This window comes from Oryx dammah, unplaced genomic scaffold, assembly GCF_014754425.2.
Source record: "Oryx dammah isolate SB20612 unplaced genomic scaffold, SCBI_Odam_1.1 HiC_scaffold_1, whole genome shotgun sequence".
Taxonomy (NCBI): domain Eukaryota; kingdom Metazoa; phylum Chordata; class Mammalia; order Artiodactyla; family Bovidae; genus Oryx; species Oryx dammah.
Window position 1 is genome coordinate 63,230,815 of NW_024070185.1, and position 21,747 is coordinate 63,252,561.

The 21,747-nt window shown below is 44.3% G+C and overlaps 2 long non-coding RNA genes across 2 annotated transcripts in view; one reads left to right on the plus strand and one right to left on the minus strand.

The window, feature by feature from the left end:
• Positions 1–21,747, minus strand: part of LOC120862830 — a 585,125-nt gene that overhangs the window by 107,009 nt on the left and 456,369 nt on the right. The window lies entirely within an intron of this gene.
• Positions 8,982–21,149, plus strand: LOC120862835. Its single transcript, XR_005720860.1, has 2 exons — positions 8,982–9,198; positions 20,841–21,149. It is a non-coding gene; the product is annotated as an uncharacterized LOC120862835 (long non-coding RNA).

Consider the following 21,747-nt stretch of genomic DNA (forward strand, 5'->3'; position numbering starts at 1 on the left):
CTTACGATCCTTCTGACACCTGTGGTGTCAGTTGTAATGTCTTCTTTTTATCATTTTATTTATTTGGATGACCCCTATTTATCTTAGTTTAGGTAAAGGTTTGGTAATTTTGGTTGTCTTTCAAAAACAAACTCTTAATTTCATGGATCTTTTCTACTGATTTTCTATTGCCCATTTCACTTATTTCTGCTCAAGTCTTTTATTTCCTTCCTTCTATTAATTTTGGGCTTAATTTGGTCTTCTTTTTCTACTTTCTTGAAATGTAAAGTTATGTTATTTATTTGAGATCATTCTTTTTTCTTAACATAGGTGTTTATAGCTACGAATTTTCCTTTTAGAAGTGTGTTTGCTGCATCCCAGAAATATTGGTATGCTGTATTTCCATTGTTTGTCTCAAGATATTTTTGATTTCTGTTTGATTTCTTCTTTAACCCATTGGTTGTTTATCGGTATGTGTTTAATTTCCATGTATTGCAAAGTTCCCAAGTTTCCACCTGTTATTGATTCATACCATTGTGACTGGAAAAGATATATGATGTGAAATCAGCCTTCTTGAAATTGTAACAACTTATTCTGTAGCCTAATATGTAATCTTTGCTGGAGAATGTTGAGTATGCCCTATGACTAGTCTATGTTGTTGTTCAGTCACCCAGTCATGTCCAGCTGTTTGTGACCCCCTGAGCTGCAGCATGCCAGGCTTCCCTGTCCTTCACCATCTCCCGGAGCTTGATCAAACTCATATCGATTGAGTCAGTGATCCCATCCAACCATCTTGTTCTCTGTCATCCCCTTCTCCTCCTGCCTTCAATCCTTCCCAGCATCAGGGTCTATTCCAATGAGTTGGCTCTTTGGATCAAGTGGCCAAAGTATTGGAGCTTCTGCCTCAGCATCAGTCCCTCCGATGAATATTCAGGATTGATTTCCTTTGGGATTGGTCTGTAGTGTTGTATAAATCTGCTGCGTTCTTATTAGCTTTCTCTCTGGATTATTTACCCCTTGTTGTCAGTGGGATAATAAAGTCCCCTACTATCACTGTATTGCTGTTTATTTCTCCTTTCAGCTCTTTTAACATTGCTTCATACATTTAGGTGCTCTGAATGTTGGGTGACAAATATTTTAAATTGTTATATCCTCTCCATGAATTGGCCCTTTTTTATTATATAATTGATCCTTAAAATATGCAAGTGTTAGGGGAACTAACCTTTTGTAGCGTTGAAAGTCTGCATGTAACTTTATAGGCAGTCCTCCATATTTACAGTTCTGGATCCACTGGATTCAACCAACTGTGGATCGTGTAGTATATGCACCTGTAGTACATTTGGTGAAAGAAATTCACATATTAGTGGACCCATTCAATCCAAATCCACATTGTTCAAAGGTCAACTGTATAATGACTTTTTAAAAATCTCATAACCGTTCTAAAAAATAGTTTTTATTTATGTCTTTACTTTGGGCTGCGCTGGGTCTTTGTTGCTGTGTGGGCTTTATTTTGATTGCAGGGAAGCCAGGGCTGCTCTGTAGTTGCAGTGCTCAGGCCTCTCATCACACCAGCTTCTCTTGCTGTGGAGCACAGGATCTAGGGCAAGTGGGCTTCAGCAGTTTTGACGCATGGGCTCGGGAATTACGGTTCCCAGGCTCTAAGCACAGGCTCAGTAGTTGTGGTGCACGGGCTTAGCTGCCTCGCAGCATGTGGGATCTTCCCAGGTCAGGGATTAAACTTCTGTCTCCTACACTGGCTGGTGGATTTTTTTACCACTGAGCCACCAGGGAAGCCCCCTCATCACCATTTTTAACTATTTTGACTATTCTATATCAGACTATTTTGTCTGATATAAGTATATCCACTTTTGACCTCTTTTGGTAGACACTTGCTTGGAGTATCTTTTCTATCCCTTCACTTTCAGCCTGTATGTGTCCTTAAAGCTACAGTGAGTTTTGATTATAGATAACATATATTTTTTTAACCCATTTGGTTATCCTGTGTCTTTTAATTGAAGAATTTAGACCACTTATGTTTAAAATTATTACTGATAGGTAGGACCTATGATTGTCATTTTGTTCATTGTTTTCTGACCGTCTTGTAGTTTCTTTCCATGTCTCTTGATGTTTTCCTTTGTGATTTGATGACTTTTTGTAGTGGTATGCTTTGATTCTTCACTCTTAATTTTTTATGTATTTATTACAGTTTTTTCCTTTCTGGTTACCATGAGAATTACATAAAATATCTAATAGTTATCCTGTTTTAAGTGGAGAACAACTTAAATTTGCATACAAAAACTCTATACTTTTATTTCTCTGTCCCTTCAAATTTTAGGTTATTGATATTACAGTTTATATCTTTTTATATTGTGTATGAAAAACAAATTATTATAGTTATAGTTATTTTAATGCTTTTTTAACTTTTATACTAGTTGAAAGTGATTTATGTATCATCATTACAATATTAGACAACTCTGCCTTTAAGTATTTATCTTTATCAGTGATTTTTATATGTTCATATGATTTACACTGTTAATTACTGTCCTTTCATGTCAGCTTGAAGAGCTCCCTTTAATGTTTCTTGTAAGACAGGTCTAGTGGTAATGAATTCCCTAAGTTTTTGTTTATCAAGCTTTTACTCACTCTGTTCTCTTCACCTACAAAGCACCAAAATATATGGCAACATTTTTAAGGATCTATCATTATTACAGAGCAGCAGTGGACCTCAGGAATTATTTTAAAGATGAGGCCTGGAGTAAAGTGATTCAAAATCATAATGCTAAGAATGCAAAGGGTCTATCCTCTTTCTCAACTTTTCTACAGCATTTTCAATAAAAGTTGACCAGTCTTGATGAGTTTCCCTCCAGAGACAGAGAGCTTACAATCTTCAGAAGCAATCTTTCCATCACGGAGAGCTGGACCATTAGAAAGTTCTTCCTCAATCAGCTAAAATCTTTCTCCCTTTAGCTTCCTCTCTCTGTTTTTCAGTTTTCTCCTTGGTGAGAAATAGCAGAGCCAGATGCTGGATGGACCCAGAGCAGGAAGACTCCTGAGAGAGGGACAGCCAGGTTTGACACAAATACCAATAATCCCAGGTATATCTACTTTAGATGGGATAGTTCCCTAAGAACAATGAAATATTAACTAATCATGTGGCTTGTTCTGATTAGAAATAGGGATTCCCTGACATGGTCTAGCCTAGATTACTGGAATTCTACAATAGATTTCAGTACTGAAGTTTGGTCAATGTCATATTTTGGTGCTCTTGACCATATCTGTCTTCCTTGAACTCCTCTTAAGGAACAAACTTTTGATAATTGGGGAAGGCAAAATTTCTGGTATATATGGTTCCCCTGGCCAAATCCCATTTTCCATATCACCTTCCAAACTTGTAACTTCTGATACAGCAGACATTGACACTGTACACCCTTTAGCTTACATTAATTAACCTTAAAACTATACTGTGCCTCCTTGGGCTTACACTGCACCTTCTCAGTCCTCTCTCCTAGCTACCAGGTCATGGCATCACCCATGTTTTTGAGTCCTCCATTTCTGAGTTCCTCCCCTCCTTGTAAAAGCAGTAACCCTTTAACATCTTTGGCCCAGAATTTATTTACACAGTTCAGGGTTGGCCAGCACCCCTAGCTTTCTTATCTACTGAAGTTTCCCTTGGAGAACAAGGTCTTCATCATTTTTGTTGGCATATCTTGAAAATGTACATACTCACAATACAGAGCTTCTTTTCCTTTCCTATCAGTAGCCAGCCTATAAACCTAACTTACCCCAAACCTGCAAATCCTATATTTTTAGTTGTTTTCAATGATGTGAACCAATTAATTCCCGAGAGCTACTTCATCCACACCATCCCACCATACTGGTAAGGTGACTATTTTCATGGAAGGATCTGGGAAGCATAGCTATTGCATAATTTCTAACCATCCTGAAAATAGCTATCAAAAAGCCTCAAAATTTCCTAATGATTGGATATATCACATCTGGAGTCTGTGTATGTCTAAAACCCAGCCAACTGATAAGCAAGCATTATCTGGAGATACTCCTGAATATTTGTCAAAAAAAAAAAAGTAATAATAAAACCTCTTAAAGTACATGGGCTTCCCTGATGGCTCAGCTGGTAAAGAATCTGCCCGCAATGCGGGAGACCTGGGTTCGATCCCTGGGCTGGGAAGATCCCTTGGAGAAGGGAATGGCTACCCACTCTAGCATTCTGGCCTGGAGAATTCCATGGACTGTATATGGAGTCACAAAGAGTTGGACACAACTGAGTGACTTTTACTGTGGGCTTCCCTTGTGGCTCAGTTGGTAAAGAATCTGCCTGCAATGTAGGAGACCTGGGTTTGATCTCTGGGTTGGGAAGATCCCTTGGAGAAGGGAAAGGCTACCCACGCCAGTATTCTGGCCTGGAGAATTCCATGGACTGTAAAGTCCATGGGGTCGCAAAGAGTTGAATATGACTGAATGACTTTCACACACACATAGAGTGCAAATCCAAGGAAGCAGAGTGGTTCATGTCAAACTTTCCATTTATGTTTCAAAGCACTCACTTGAACAATGAGGTTTAGAATGGGCTTTGTACTGAATTTCTCACTAATGGATCTTTAAAGGACATATGCACTGCTTGCTGTTGTCCAGATATTTTCTCAAGAAAGTTACCCTCCTGTCTGGTACATACAAAGACTTATCACTCTGATCCAAAATCAAATCAGGTAAGGAAAGATTTGGTCTTCCAAGTGACATCTGTCATTATTATAATGATAATAGTAATAGTTAACTACATGGCAGTTACTTGAGTCCCAGGCACTTTGTATGCATTGTCTTTATCCCTACGTCTCTAGGAAAATGTGCATTACTGGTGATAGTCATAAGTCGGCAAGGTATTTTGCTGAGATCTCAAATCTGTGAGTCCTTGATCTTCTGCCCACCTCAGTCTAATACCAGTCCTGCTAGGTCTATGAGCAAGGGACAAATGGACAAAGCTAGTCAGAGGAAATAGGTTTATAAGTACAGAGGGAGCTTTGGTACCAACTCTTACTGCCTGATGAGGTATGTCTAAATTATAAGGACCAAATTTGTGTTCCTGGATGGACTAAGTCCTACATGAAAAACCATCCTAGCTCATTCTAAGAGCTATCATTCTTACAAGAAGAAAGAAGGACGAACACACCCAAGGGAAAGAGCACAAATGGGAAGATTGTTTTCCCAAGATTTGATTCAATAGGCTTAAACCTCCCACTCTACCCACCCTTAAAAAATTAATGGTAAGAGAGAGCTGTCTCATAAGCTAGGATGGCCCCTGGACCTTCTTAGCCAACTAAAGCTATAGTCGTAATCAATCCAAAAAGGAAAAGTATCCAATAGGGGATGCCATGTGGAAGGAAAAACGTTTTAAGTTCTTTGTTCCTCCTTTTGAAAGCTTTTCTTGTTAGTACAGAAATGGGAAATTACTGAGATGTGTGTGGATGCTCTCTGATCCTGAATCATGGCCAACATCCCAAATCAATGATGGCTCTCATTCTTGCCAAATCTAGAGTCTTTTTCAACATGATGCCTTAAGCAGTTATATTAGATGACTAGAATCGGCTATTCTTTCACCATCATTACCTTAGCACTCCAGTAGAACACTGCCTGTTCCCTATGTCAGAAAACTCCTGCTGTGGGTAGAGTGTAGATGGTGCTTTCTTTCCTCCCTAGAAGTTGGGGCCTTCAGCCAACATACCCCCATATTTTGGGTCTCTCTTTAACTTAAGGATATGGCCTTAGGGCAGAAAAGTCAAGAGTATCAGAAAAGTCCTGCCTGACTTTTCACGAGGCTTCTTCTCCAATCCTTGCCTCTTCTCTTTTACCTGGACCTGGAAGCAATGAATGGGCAGCTCAGCCTATTTCCCCATGGTTTTCTGCTAAATTAGGCAACATAAGCTCAATTTCCACACAGAAATTCACTTTGTACAATCAAGTTCCCCAGACAGATGTATACAGTATATATGGAGAAATGAAGTAACACCTTCTCCTGCCCCGCAAATATTAATAACATCCTGAAAAAAGGCCAAACCAGACAGGAAGTCAGGACAATAGGCATAAACTCGGATTTTCCTGAGCCAACCTGGATGTCAGGTCACCTTATTCAAAAGAAGCTTCAAGAAGAATGCAGTATCAGTCCCATACCCACAGAATGCAGAAATCATAAGCCTATCTCAGCATCGATGTGACTTCACAGTTACCCTTCAGTCTAATATCTAGAGAAGCAAACCAAGTAGCTCTTGTCTCATTTCCCTACTTCCCAAATGAAGAATACCCTGGGATTCTTTTTTTTTTTTTTAATATGAGCATGTGACTTCCCAACATGTAAAACGGTGTAGCCCCAGAAACGGAGAGATGAAGCTGATATCTGATTGAGGATGCTCCTCAATTCCCAGAGGTGGACTCTAAGGAGGAGCTATTTAATCTTATTTAATCCCAGGTCTTTACCTCCTGAAAGCTAGCATATGTCATTGGCATTGGCTTTCAGATAAGTCTGTGTTTTGCAGATTCTGCAAGTGAATCCAGGCACAGCAGTTTGTCTTGTTGATCTTTTGGAACTTTGGAGAAGTGGGACACATAAGACAGCTAGTTGTGGATGGACTCAACTAAGGTTGTATGAAAGTTTACTGCAGCAGAAGATGCCTGCCTGCAGCTACTGAAGAAGAAACCTGGTTTCCATCCCAGCTCCTGCAGCTAGCCTCCTCCCAAGGCTCCCGCAGCTAGAATCAACATAAAATAGGAAGCTTTTGACGTAATTGGAGAGAGTTTCTCTCTATGGCAAACGGCACTGATTAAAATAGGAGGGGATGCAATGAAAACCTGTAGTATGGTGGTAAGTGTGGGCTTGTCTGTTGTGATCATGGTTTGTTGCTTTTGGATGTCCAAGTGCAGTCTTCGGCTTGTTAACCAGGTGGTCCGTGTGAGAGAATAGGACTTTTCAGCTTAGTGTGGAGAGTGTGGGGCAGGATGAGAGAGCCTTTTGTAAGGATCTTGGGAATATGAACCTCTCATCCCAATGGCCCTGTGTAGGAACAAGTGGCATGTAAGAGCAGTGAAAAGGATTAGACAAACTACCACTGCCAAGACTACTGGGACTATTGTGGTAATTCCTGATTATCTCTCTTGCAGGGACATCTATGGGTCTAACAGGTCTGGTCTTGAGCTCGTTGGACTTACTGGAGTTAAACAAAAAGGTTGGCCTCTAGAGGGCGTACTAGGTCTCGAGTCTGGTGGAGATCCAGTTAAGGACATGGCTGGATTATAGTTTTACATGAAAATGGGCAAATTGAAAAATTCTGATGTCTGAGTAGCAGACTCTGCTTAGACCCTCCTCTCTTTGCACCTTTTTTTTTTTAAGGGTCCTACTTCGAGCCTTCCTCTCTTTTAAGTGAGGAGTATCTAAGAAGCCACTGTGTGTCCTCCGCAGACCGGTGCAAACCAGTGTGGCAAGCAGTTGGAGAGAGTGTGGTGGGTGGCTTAGTCAGGCTGCCTTAAACTTTAATGGGTGGCTAGCTTTCCCTGCTCCAGAGTTGGGGCATGCCTGAGGAAAGGTTTATAAGGCTAAACATGCCTGTGGTTTATAAGGCTAAACAAGCTAATTGTTAGTCTGTTTCTGGCCAAGGATTCAAGCCAGGGGCCAAATGGAATTCTAGGCTCACACATCAGCCAGCCCAAATTGCCAGGATGTTCTATTAGGGCTTGAGGGCATGATTACTAATGAAGGGAGTGGATATCTGCCTGCCTTGGCTAACCCTTCAAGAACCCCATAGGTCCACAGCACAAGATCCAGAGGTTCCGGTTTTGGCTCCTTATAGACAAAACCAACCAATACCATCTTCAGTGTATAGATAAGGTCATTCAGTTCAGTTCAGTTCAGTTGCTCAGTCGTGTCCGACTCTTTGTGACCCCATGGACTGCAGCACGCCAGGCTTCCCTATCCATCACCAACTCCCAGAGCCTACTCAAATTCATGTCTGTTGCGTCGGTGATGCCATCCAACCATCTCATCCTCTGTCGTCCCTTTCTCCTCCTACCTTCAATCTTTCCTAGCATCAGGGTCTTTTCCAATGAGTCAGCTCTTTGCATCAGGTGGCCAAAGTATTGGAGTTTCAGTTTCAACATCAGTCCTTCAAATGAATATTCAGGACTGATTTCCTTTAGGATGGACTGGTTGGACCTCCTTGCTGTCCACAGGACTCTCAAGAATCTTCTCCAACACCACAGTTCAAAAGCATCAATTCTTCGGCACTCAGCTTTCTTTATAGTCCAACTCTCACATCCATACATGATTACTGGAAAAACCATAGCTTTAACTAGACAGACCTTTGTTGGTAAAGTGATGTCTCTGCTTTAATATGCTGTCTAGGTTGGTTGTAGCACTCAGAATTTGAGGAACCAGGATTGATCCTTTCCTCCAACTCTTCTCCCAGTGCACCACTGGTCTGGGAGTCAGGACGAATGCATGTCAGCTCTGTCTCTGCCACCTTCCTTGGGATATCAGGAAAGTTCTCTTTAGTATCAGTTTCCTCATCTGACAAATGCACGGCTCACACTAGGCCTTCTACAAATCCAACATTTAGTGATTCACTATATTATCACCCACTCCTAATGTTCTGTTTGAGGGATTTAGTATTTTTATCTTCTTTAAAAAAAAAATCAGGAATTTGAGCCTGTAGCCAATGAACTTTCCTCCCTCGTTATGAGAAACAATCCTCAGAATCCCAAGGAAACCAGGTCCAGGACTTCTCCCAGGGGAGGTTTCTACATGCGCATAAAACTACTCTGTCTTAAAAAAAAAACAAAACTCTTGACGTCCTTCCCTCCAGTGAAGTCAATGACTTGCAACTTCCTTTCCCAAATCCCTGCAGAATTTTAGGCAAATTAACGCAGGAGCATTTGATCTTCTCCCCAGATGTTTTGATCACAGAAGGGCCACATATGTGCACACATTCCTGGATATTTTTAGGTTTTCTTTATAGGCTCCAAAGTTCTAACTGCTTTTTCACTCCGTGCTTTGTGGGCACTGCCTGGAGATGTTCCTGCTGAAGCTGCCAAGGCAGGGTCTGGTGGAAGGGGGCCTGGCCTGGGAAGGCTCCCCGAAGTTGCTCTGAGCGATCCTGGATGCTGCATGGCTTCAGTCCCTGAGGCCTCTCTGGCCACTAAGAGAACACAAACCGCTGCCAGGTAAGACTTATGGGTTACATAGACTCTCCCTGGAAGAGTTCTGGCTGAAAGTCTCCTAAAAATCATATCAAGGCCCCAGTAAAGAGGTTAACAAGATACAGTGGAGAAAATAATCAGGCAGAACGTCAGAGATGTGACTCTGGCTCCTTTATAATCAGTTACTTTTCCTCTACTGGGCCTTAGTTTCTCTGTCTGCAAAATGGGATACTTCATACATGTTGAGCAGGGTCTGCAAACTATGGCCTGCAGGTTGGCAGCCTGTTTTATTAAATAATGTTGTATTGGGACAAAGCCCAATCCCACTTGCTTACATAGTATCTGTGGTTGAGCTACAACACCACAGTAGACTAGTTATGACAAAACAACATTGCCTGGAAATCTCAAATATTTACTCTCTGGCCCTTTAAGAAACAGTTTGCTGACCCCTCATGTAGCAGATGGGCTTCCCCAGTGGCTCAGTGGTAAAGAGTCTGCCTGCAATGCAGGAGACTCAGGTTTGGTCCCTGGGTGGAGAAGATGCCCTAGAGGAGGAAAGGCAACCCATTCCACTATTTTTGCCTGGAGAATCCCATGGACAGAGGAGCCTGGCAGGGTCCCAAAGAGTTGGACCCAATTGAGCAACTAACCATGCACGCATGATGGAGCAGATGCCACCCTCACCATTCCAGGACATGCCAAAGGCATCCTACTGCCAGCAACTGGGACTCTCCTCCTTCCCTTGGGGGCAGGGGTTATGGAAACTGATGTGTCTGGGAGCAGCCAATGACAAATGCTACTGTTGTGGGACAAATGGTTGGAGATGGCTATCCCGGCTCCCTCAGCTTGCAGGTGGGACAAACCTGAAATGAGTTTCCTATTATCTCCTGGATGTTGCCAGTAGGACTGAGCCCCAGATGCCCACAACAGTAGCCTCCTTATCACCATACCATGTGTTGGCTTCTTCCTCTGCCTCCCCTCTCTACTCTTCCAGCGCTGCTTCCTGGATTCCATTCCCTATCAAAACCTCTTGGGCTCAGATCTTAGTCTCAGGGCTTGCTTCTGCAGGTGCCCAGCCTAAGCAGGACATGAGTCTTGCACACCTTCTTCTTTCTCTTCCCTGGCATCTGATCTAACTAAGCTGCCCATTCAGTTCTGGACTTGGGTGAAAGGCCACAGGGCAGGATGTGGGATGTTTTCCTGAACAACCATCACGGTGCTGGGTGACACAGTCTGGAAGTGCAGGGGAGTTTGTGCACTGTGGGGTTAGCCTTGACCATGAGAGGGAAACTGACAGATACACGCACCCTACTCTTCCCCTCTTTGGACTTCGGTGAAGTGTTGTTTCTCTTTGGAAACCTTTCAGGGGATTTCCATGTGCTAAGAGATCATGTCTGCTGAGAGACCTGCTGTGTTTCTTTGGAGCCTCATTGAGTAGCCACTGGGTAGGGGTTATCTACGTGATAGCTCCTGCATCTTCCTTTGTCTTTTTTCTGAATCTTTTCCTCACCCTAACCACCCTAAGTTTGTACCTCCCAAGTAAGGTTCCAGTCCTATATCCTTGCCTAAGGCTCTGCTTTCCAGAGGATGTGAGCTAAGGCATAGAGATAGTTTAAATATCTCTTAAGGACTCTTTCAGTGCTGACATATTAGACCTCTACTAAATTCTATTTTTCACCTAGTGATAAAAAAGATATTGTATATCTACTGTGTTGGACATGAGACATTAATTCTCACAGAGATTAGTTTTTGAGGTATGTCAGGGTCTTGTTCGTCATAATTCAAATCAGACTGATTTGAATGTTAGAATGTTATTAATATGATAATAATTATTATTTATTAAGTTCTATATGCTAGACCTTGAGTTATACTTTAAAGGCATTAATTGATTCTCATTTAAACCTTATTGGGTTCTATTATTACCTTCACAAGAGGAAAATGAAGTTCAGAGGAGGTAAGCCATTCATCCTAAGTTGCACAGTAAGTGGCCAAGCCAGAATGTGAAACCAGATCTGACAGTTTCTAAAGGCCATGTTCAAAATTATGTACTTTATTATATTTGATATAAACAAACATAATACTCTTTCAAAACTTTTTCTTTGAATGAACACTTCACTAACTGAAGATATATGGATGGCAAATAAACACATGAAAAAGGTGCTCAATGTCATTAGTTATTAGGAAAATGCAAATTAAAACCATGGTAAGAGGGACTTTAGCAACAGTTAGAACTGGACATGGAACAACAGACTGGTTCCAAATAGGAAAAGGAGTATGTCAAGGCTGTATATTGTCACCCTGCTTATTTAACTTCTATGCAGAGTAACGCTGAGAAAACGCTGAGTATCATGAGAAATGCTGGACTGGAAGAAACACAAGCTGGAATCAAGATTGCCGGGAGAAATATCAATAACCTCAGATATGCAGATGACACCACCCTTATGGCAGAAAGTGAAGAGGAACTAAAAAGCCTCTTGATGAAAGTGAAAGAGGAGAGCAAAAAAGTTGACCTAAAGCTCAACATTCAGAAAACTAAGATCATGGCATCTGGTCCCATCACTTCATGGGAAATAGATGGGGAAACAGTAGAAACAGTGTCAGACTTTATTTTTGGGGGCTCCAAAATCAGTGAAGATGGTGACTGCAGCCATGAAATTAAAGATGCTTACTCCTTGGAAGAAAAGTTACGATCAACCTAGATAGCATACTCAAAAGCAGAGAAATTACTTTGCTGACTAAGCTCCGTCTAGTCAAGGATATGGTTTCTCCAGTGGTCATGTATGGATGTGAGAGTTGGACTGTGAAGAAAGCTGAGCACCGAAGAATTGATGCTTTTGAACTGTGGTGTTGGAGAAGACTCTTGAGAGTCCCTTGGACTGCAAGGAGATCCAACCAGTCCATTCTAAAGATCAGTCCTGGGTGCTCATTGGAAGGACTGATGTTAAAGCTGAAACTCCAATACTTTGGCCACCTCATGCGAAGAGTTGACTCACTGGAAAAGACCCTGATGCTGGGAGGGATTGAGGGCAGGAGGAGAAGGGGATGACAGAGGATGAGATGGCTGGATGGCATCACTGACTCGATGGACGTGAGTCTGAGTGAACTCCGGGAGTTGGTGATGTACAGGGAGGCCTGGCCTGCTGCGATTCATGGGGTCGCAAGGAGTCAGACACGACTGAGCAACTGAAATGAACTGAACTGAAGAGGGACTTTCTTGGTGGTCCAGTGTCTAAGACTCTGAGCTTACAATGCAGGGGGTCTTGGTTCGACCCCTAGTCAGGGAACTAGATTCCACATCGCACAGCCAAGAGTTTGCATGCTGTAACCAAAGATCCCGTGCTGTAACGAAGATTGAAGTTCCCGCAAATACGACTGGGCACAGCCAAGTAAATTAATACATTAAACAAAACAAAACAAAGACACCATAGTAAGATACCACCATACCTAGTAGAATGATTAGAATTAAAAAGACTGACCAAACCTTATGTTAGTGAGCATGTGGAGGAATTGGACTCTTAACACATTGCTGATGGAAAACAGTTTGCAATTTCATAGAAAGTTAAACATCAATTGAACATGTGACCCAGTCAATCTACTCTTAGGTTTTTACCTAAGAAAAATGAAAACATACATCCACTCAGAGACTTGTACATAACTGTTCATGGCAATTCTATTTCTAACAGCCCCAAAATGAAAACAGCAGCAGGTGGATGGACAAACTGTGTATATTCATATAGTGGGATACCATTCAATAGTAAAAAAAGAATAAATTTTTGATACATGCAACAACATGCATGACTCTCAAAATAATTATGCTGACTGAAAGAAGCCATATAAAAATGGGTACATACTATATGATCCTATTTACATAAGTGATAGAAGATGACATAAGAGCAACAGAAGGCAGTGGTTGCCTGTGTGTATGTAGGATGGGTGTGTGAAGAGGGATGAGAAAGATAATAAAGGAGCCCTAGGAAACTTTGAGGGGTGGTGGATATATGTTCATTGTCTCCACTGTGGGAGTATACACATGTCAGCTCTCGTCCAATCGTACACTTTAAATATATACAGTTTATTGTAGGACAGTTGTATCTCAATATAGCTGTAAAATACAAAAATAAATTCTGTGTGTAACCGAGCACCACCAGAGATGACACTGAAGAATTGTTCTTTTTCATTGTCTTTTGGGATTGCCCATGGAAATTAAACCAATGGTGAAGAAATTAGCTGACTGATCTTTTCTCGGCTAATTCAGAATGGTGTAGCCAAAGTGGGAAGCAGGTAGGGATGCAGTACTGACAATTTGGAGATGGTCTCTTTACCTTCTTGAACCTCAGCTTCCTTGGCTGTAAAATGGGAATGTCTCTTGTGCCCTGCCTTCCCCACGAAGTTGATTTAAGGAAAAGTAAGTGACCTTGCTCTCAAGTGTGAATGACCAAATCTCCCAGTTGATATAACGTGTACATGACAAGCAACTGGTGGCAGACCCAGCCTGGATGCTGTAGGCCCACCATGGTGGGGGTAGAGCTGGGAGCTCTTACAGACTCTGCCTCTGGAACTGGCACAGAACATCTTTCTTCTGTTCTCTGCTCCTCTGTGGTTTTGTTAACAGATATTCTTTGTCTGGCCCCTCAGGCTCTTTCCTGTCTCTGCTTCTCACCTGCTTTGCTTGGCCTCACTTCACTCTCTGCATTTTCTCTAGCTCCCCACGGATCTTCTGCTATTGACGGACAATAGCCTAGACCTGCCCACCCACTCCAAGATCAAGGAGAGACTGGGTCCCCTTGTTCAAGGTCACCCCAGGCACTGGGAACTACAGTTTGGTGGGAGAGACAGACACACTTCTCAGGGCTTCTCCAATGAGGAAATGGTATAACTGAATCCAGAAGAGTGGGTGAGCCTTGGTTTGATGGAAGTAGGACAGCATTCTAGAGAGAAGACATTGAATCTCCTCCTTCAAGGGCAAAGGTCTAGGGTATTGGAACACTGTGAGTGACTTGATGTGATCCCAGCGCCACAGGAGGTGAGGCTGAAGGGTAAGCCATACCATAGAAGCAAGGTTTAGTGTGCCATGTGCCGAGGGGTTTCAGTTCAGATCTGAAGGCACTGGGTAGGTACTGAATATTTTCAAGTTTGGGTGTGACAGTCCCAGTTCACTCAGGGGGGCAGGGTGGGCAGAAGGGATCATGTGTGGGGTCCTGCTCACAACTCCCCCAGGAGGGTTGCTTTCTCTCTAGAGCTGGGTTTCTTAACTGTGGCACTGCTGACCCTGGGGATGGATAAGGCTTTGTTAGGGGCAACTGTCCTGTGCCTTGCAGGGGACTGAGCAACAACATGTTGGCTTCTGCCCACTGGATACTTGTAGCAGTCTCCCAATTGTGACAACCAAAAATGTTTTCAGATGTCTCTTGGGTGGCAAAACTGCTCTCCGTTGAACACCACTCCTCTAGAACTTTTTTTTCTTTTCCTTTTTTTTTTTTTGAGTATAATATGTATACAAATGGCCCCTCCTGTATTTGCTCTCTTCTCTCCTTCTAAGGCTGGGCAATGCCTGGCTTCCAGCCTTTCCACGAGGCACATGGCTGGATGGTGTCCTTGGCTCCCCATACAGCCTCATCTCAGCACCTGTGGCTCCAGTTCCCTGCTCACGGGGGCTCTGGCTGGGGCTGGCTTCCCAGAGCCAGCAGCCAACAGCTCTGCCCACCTCTGTACCAGGCCAGCAGGGCACCTAATCCACTGTGGGCACACCACGTGGTGCTGAGGAGACTCCTGGATGGGGTGCCACCGAGGTCGGCTGAGACCAGAGCTGTCCAAGCCCGTTGGCCGTGTACCTTCTGTCCCTCTGCCCTGCTGCCTGCCAAGCTCAGAGCCTGGAGAGACAAGTCAGCTTGGGAAGCCTGCCAGGGAGAGGGCACCGGGCTGGGGACAGAGGGCAGGTGGTGGCAGCTGGAGGCCATGTGACTGCTGGAGGTTGTGTGTGTCACAGGGCAGAGCGGGGCTGCCGGCTCATTCCTGGGCTCAATCTGAGAAGGCCTCACATGACTTCGCTGTGGGAGTCTGTGTGTCAGGGGTGGGAGAGGAGACTGGAGGGAGGGGGAAGTGACTTGAGGATCCAGGTTGGAAATTCAAAATACATTTATGCATCACAGGCAGATATTCATCACATGACCTCCCCAATTTTGCTAATGCAGAAATTAGGCTTTGGGCGCGCGCGCGCACACACACACACACACACACACACACACACACACACAATGTATCTCACTCCCTGCTGTGTGCAGGCTGTGATGGCTGAGAAGGACATTAGGAATGTAGGGGCGGGGGGGTCAGCCATGCCACCCGCCTGCATCTCCCAACCTGTCAGCAAAACCAGAACATAAACTGGCCCTCAATTCCAGTGCTTTCCATATGCTCATTTGTATGTGAACCTCACAACAGCCCACTTCCCAGTGAGAACACCAAGGCCGGAAGAAGTTCCTCCACTTTCCCTTTTCTTCCTTCCTTAGGTTTTCAAGGTTTAACCTGGCTTTGTTTTTGCTTTAATACTCCCCCATCAGCTCCCTCTACCTCACCATGGCCCCAAACAGCATAAGCTGGCAGGTCCTTCTTGCTGGCGGGAGGAGGTGAGGGGTCATGAAATCACCCTAAGTCTGGAGGCGGGAGGTGGGGGTGGCCACAGAATCCCCAGTGGAAGGGGTCAGAAATGCAGGAGACCAGAGTCAGGCAAGTTCTCATGCAGCCAGGGTGAGAATCAGCAAAGTGAGCTCTCAGAGCCTCGGAGGCTCCTTCCCTCAGGACTGAAAGGAAAGTCCTAAGGTTCCTCTGGCAACACAACTTCACAGCCTCCAGTGGGCCAGAGACTGTATTTAGTTGTGCTAAAATCCTAAAGACCTAGATCAGGACTCCTAAACCTATGTCCTCAGTGTCCCAGAGGACAAAAGCTTGTGAGCAGGCTCTGTCCCCTCTGGGAAGAGAGCCACCTGCCGCGTGCTTGCTGAATGTTTCACCTCGAGGGTTATTACTTTCAAAATAACATTTAATATATTAAATCTCATCACATAAGCAAGATATGTTCAGTACAGAATATCTGGGAAAGCCAATAAAATATAAAGAAGGAGATTAAAAATTCCCATCATCTCACCAATAAGAAACAACCACTGTTCAAATTTTGGTATGTAATTTTCTCATCTATAAACTATAAAAAACAAAACAAGAGTAATTGTATATATACATATAAATATACAGCTTATATATAAAATATAATGTTTATATGTATACATATAAATGACTGAGGCATAACATATAGTAAAACCGTAGCCCACCAGGCTCCTCTGTCCATGGACTTCTCCAGTCAAGAATACTGGAGTGGGTTGCCATGCCCTTCTCCAGGGGATCTTCCTGACTCAGGGAAGTCCATATATAATATAATAGAACATAACATAACATAATATTTATAAATGATTGAGGCAAAACATTTAGTAAAAGACATACATTTTAAGTGTATAGCTCAGTACATTTTTACATATTATTGCACCCATGAGACTATCACTCTGATCAAGATACACAACATCTCAGAGTCCAGAAAATTCCCTCCTCCTTTTCCTCAGTCAATAACTACATTTATCTTCAAGATGTAGCTGGTATTCTGACTTTCATAGTTTAGGATTAGATTTGCCTATTCTTGAGTATAACTAGATTTCCACAGTATTTATTCTTTTTTTTTCTTTTCTTCTTTTTTTTTAATCTAAAAAAAAAAAAGCCATACATTCACATGAATCAGCCACGGGTGTACATGTGGAGAAGGCGAGGGTGGGATGATTTGAGAGAATAGCATTGAAACATGTATATTATCAATATGTGAAACAGATCGCCAGTCCAGGTTCGATGCATGTGACATGGTGCTCAGGGCTGGTGCACTGGGATGACCCTGAGGGATGGGATGGGGAGGGAGGTGGGAGGCGGGGTCAGGATGGGGAACATATGTACACAGTATTTATTCTTTTGTGTTTGGCTTTGCTTACCCAATCTGTGGCATCTACTACAAGGCCTAGCCTAGAAAAGGTACTTTGCATTGGCACGTAAAAACTCTGTTGGATGCATGTTGAGTGAATGAGTGAGTGAGTGAATAGATAGGCTTTGGTGGTGGGATGGTCTTCTGTGCTTTTGCTCACTATCTGGTGGTCCCCGTGGAGAAGGGAGAGCAGTAGGGTGCCTCATGTCATGATCCGGGTGAGAGCAGATGAACCTGAGCTAAAAGGAGGCCCTGGGGAGAGTGAGGATGCCTGTCTGCCTGGCACTCACAAGGGTTGGGTTGGTGCCCGTGAGGACAGGACCCAGGGTATTTTTAGAAAACCCATCAGGGCTGCCACTTGACAGTGAGGTGACAGGCTAACTGTCAGTGTCCCATGGCTTTATGTGGAGCCCCCACCCGGGTCTGCCCCTGTGGGCTAGGAGCCCACTGTGCCCCTCTAAGCATGTGGGAATCATGCTCAGCAGTGGCTTGGGGTGATGAACAAGCACAGAATGAGGGGTCTGGAGCGTTTCTGGAAAGCACATCACTGGAACACAGAAATGCTTGGAGAAATGGTGCCCCAAGAATCCTGTACCCCAAGAATGAGATGCATCCTCTTCAGGATCAGAGTCACAGCATAGCTCCCAGACAATGTACCCCCCTTTATTATTCAAAATTCTCAAGGTTGAAAAGGACCCCTTTTCTGCCCCTCACCCCACCTGGGGCTTGAGCCCCTTTAACTTTCTTTCCAACACAGGCTCAGCTTTCACACCCACCTTTTTGCTTTTTCTACAGTCAACATCCTAGCCTAGCCACCATCATCTGTCACCTGCCCTACTCCAGCCACCTCCTTTCTCCATCTGCTCTTGTTTCTTGTTATCCATTCTACTCTACAGCCAGGGGTCAGGTGCTCTCTACTGTTGTAGCCTTGACAAAGTGTCTGGATATAGTTGGAGAAGGAGCAATATTACTGGAGAGGGATGGCGCCATGGTCAGCAGGAGAGAGCTGCTGGGCCACGCAGGTGGAAGGAGGAGCCACGGACAGAAGAATGGGGAGCCACTCTGAGATGCCGCTGAGGCTAAGAGGTCTGACGTGGGAGGGACAGGATAGGCAGCATTGGGATGACACAGGTGGGCCTGAGACCAGGCAAGGTTTTATTATTTTCTGAAGATTCATTTCCCTTTAGGGGAAAGGATTCCTTGGGCTTGGAAATGAATGGGTTGTGGGAGATTAAGAGGCAAGGGATGTGCTGGTTTTGGTTTTGGTTTTGGTTTTTTCTGTATGACGGGAAAATTGCCTTTGGGAATGTAGGAAATCAGTTCTCCATGAGTTCATGAGCTATTGGGGTAGAAGACAGTTATGCTATAAACTTCTAAATCAGATGAGCAGGCCTCTGACAAACTGTTAGAATGAGTGCTGATTATTCAGAGTGTTTATGCAGCATGTGACCTGGCGTGGGCTGTTAATGCTGTCCTGGAGACAGAGAAATTTCAGATCAGCAGTATTTTGGGGTTCCACTTGGAAAGAGCCCACCCCTCAGCTGACTGGTGCTCTTCTCTGCCGGGTGGTTTAGTGGCCAGACTTGCTCAGTCAAGAGGGAGCAGCATCACGACAAGGCACCTGTGCCCATCTGCCAGTTTGGATGAACGGCCAGATCACAGGGTCAGTAATGCCTCCTGGCCAGAGTACATGAGCCGAGCAGCTGTCCCTGACATGCTGGCCAGGAGAGGTCCTCTTACCAAGGCAGCCAGGTCACCACAGGGAGTGCGAGGTCTCCTATGGTCAGAAGGGTATGTGAGTGTCACGGCTATGGTCAGAGGGAGGCAGGAAGCCTGCTCTTGGCCCCTCACACAGATATAAATCCAGGAAGCTGGAAAGGAGGCCATTAAGGTCAGGATGGAGGATACTCCCGGCATCCCCTGCTGCCAGAGGGATGAGTCCATGATACACTCAGAGATTGACTGGGAGAAGAGATAGGAGTGGAGCTTGCTGCAGTTAAATAATTCCTAGATTGCAGAGCATCTCTGAGCTTTATTTTCCTCTTTTGTAGAACGAGTAAAATGAGATGAAGGATGAAAATTGCCCCATAAATTGAATGATGTTATGTGCATCTAACACTATTTTCTCCAGGAATTTTCATGTTTAGTATTTTTATCAGCAAGTTGGAAGAAGCTAGTGTATGCAGGCTCATCACATGTGTACAGAAAAATTCAGTTAGGAAGGGTGGTTGAGACACAGGTAAGGGAGACCTCGGGTTGCAGGATCTGGAAACTATATTACCCTGGCTTCTCTCCCCTGCGTGCCCTCTCTGCACGGCCCTTGGAAAACGCAGTGCCCCTAAAGGAGCTCCATGCTTATGAAGTGGCTCCTGCCTCTCTCTAATTCAGGGTTTCTACACCTCAGTGTTGTTGGCACTGTGGTTTGGTTGTGGGGGCTGTCCAGAGCCTTGAAGGATGGTTCTCTACCCACTAGAGGCCAGGAGTGAAGAAGGAAATGGCAACCCACTCCAGTGTTCTTGCCTAGAGAATCCTGTGGACAGAGGAGCCTGGTGGGCTGCTGTCCACAAGGACGCATAGAGTCAGATACGACTGAAGTGACTTAGCATGCATGCATGCATTGGAGAAGGAAATGGCAACCCACTTGCCTGGAGAATCCTAGGGACAGAGGAGCCTGATGGGCTGCCATCTAGGGGGTCGCACAGAGACAGACATGACTGAAGCAACTTAGAAGCAGCAGCTGCAGCAGCAGAGGTCAGGAGTGCTACCCCTCCTCTTCTTGGGACAACCAGACGTCCCTGGGAGACAAAATTCCCCCTAGTTTGAAACCATCTTTCTAGCTTCATCCTTTGAACATTTCTGCCAGCATCATATGTGGCTTTGGTCACATCAAAGTACATGTGGCTGCTTTAACTAAACAAAGGTTTTTCATACCTTTTCTATACCTTTGTATACACAGATTCCTCCCTCTATCATCTTTCCCCACTCCTGCGTTTGAAGCTTCATAAAATCTTGCTCACCTTTGAAAACTCGTCTCAAGCATCCCTTCCTCCAGGACACTGTCCCTGAGGCTCGTGGCCAGTGAGTGTATTCACAATATACATCTTCCAGAGCCCTGGCTGCATGGATTTCAATTTTTTGCTTGTGATTCTATCTCACTAGAATATAAGCCTCTTGAGGGCAAATCCTGGATCTCCTTTACCTACGCTCCCCAGTGCCTGGTACACAGCTTAGCATAGAGGTGGGCTCAGTAAATCCTAGTTGAGTAATATCATTTAATGAGTTACTACTGGCTGGTCACAGGATATAAAATGCTGTAGTCCAAATGAGGTCACTTTTTAGATCTCATTAAAGCAGGAAGTCTAATACTCCATCCTCAGCACAGCAAATCTCATCTCATGTGCAGACAAAAATCAATTTATTATTATTTTAATCTCCAGGATGCCAGAGAGGTGCAGGGGAGTTTCCTCCTGTGAAAAATCTCTGTCTGACTCTGCCCTTGAGAAAACATTGGTGTGGCTACAGTAGGTAGCCCTTCCTCTCTGAAAGACGCAGAGTGAGGTTGGACGCTAACCTCAGCCAAATTTTCTGCTTGCACCCTCCTGAGCGAGGGGCTCTGACCACAACTTTCTTAAAAATATGCTCCCTCCTGTCCCAGAGCACAGCCCCACCCTGCAGCTTCCAACCCTTGGCTCCGGGACTTTCTCAGGCTCTCCTCTTTGCATTGTCAAAACGGAACAGACTGCGCAGAAGGAACACGTTTGGTGCTGAGACCGGAGCCAGGGCACTATGCGCGGATGCAGACAATCTGCTCCACTCCTTCCAAGGAGAGAGGAAAGGCTTTCAGTACTTGCTGACAAACCAAGTCAGCGATGGGAACATCTCTGGGTGACCAGGGCTAAACAAAGCAAGAGACGTACACCCTACGCTGATGCACTTTGAGAAATAAAGGGCTTCTAGCTTTAAATACTGTGGTTTCATTGTGTGTGTGTGTGTGTCTTAGGGTGGTTGTGGTGATGCAAAAGCTGTCAGGTCCAACCTCCCCCCAGAGCTTGAATTGCATTGATGGCCCCTCTTCCACACTTCCCTTGGACACCTGCAGGGACCAAAACCTCTCACTGTTAGATAGCTCTGTCTAATAGAAAGCTTTCGGTCACTTTGATGGTTTATCCTTTTGTCTTAAGCCCAATTCTTTCTTCCATTTGGAACTGGCCCAATCCTTCTTCCCCAGGAAAGATTTGTAGAGGCAACCATGGTGGTATTGGTAACAATACCACCCAAATCTATTCTTCGGCTAAACAGACCGAGTTCTTTCAAATGTCTTTCCCCTGACAGTTTTAAGTCTCCCTGCTTCCTGATCACCTCTTTCTTGTCGCCACATAAGTGACACAATACTCTGGTTGTCTGTAGTTCTCACACAGTAAGTTATTTGGGATGGACAAGTTTTCCAGAGGGTTGAGGGGCTACCTCTTTAGCACCACACTTTTAAAAAGCATGACAGAAAGCACGCAGGATGCGGGCCCCTTGGAGCAAGCATAGATCTCTATCATTTTTCTTTCTGATGT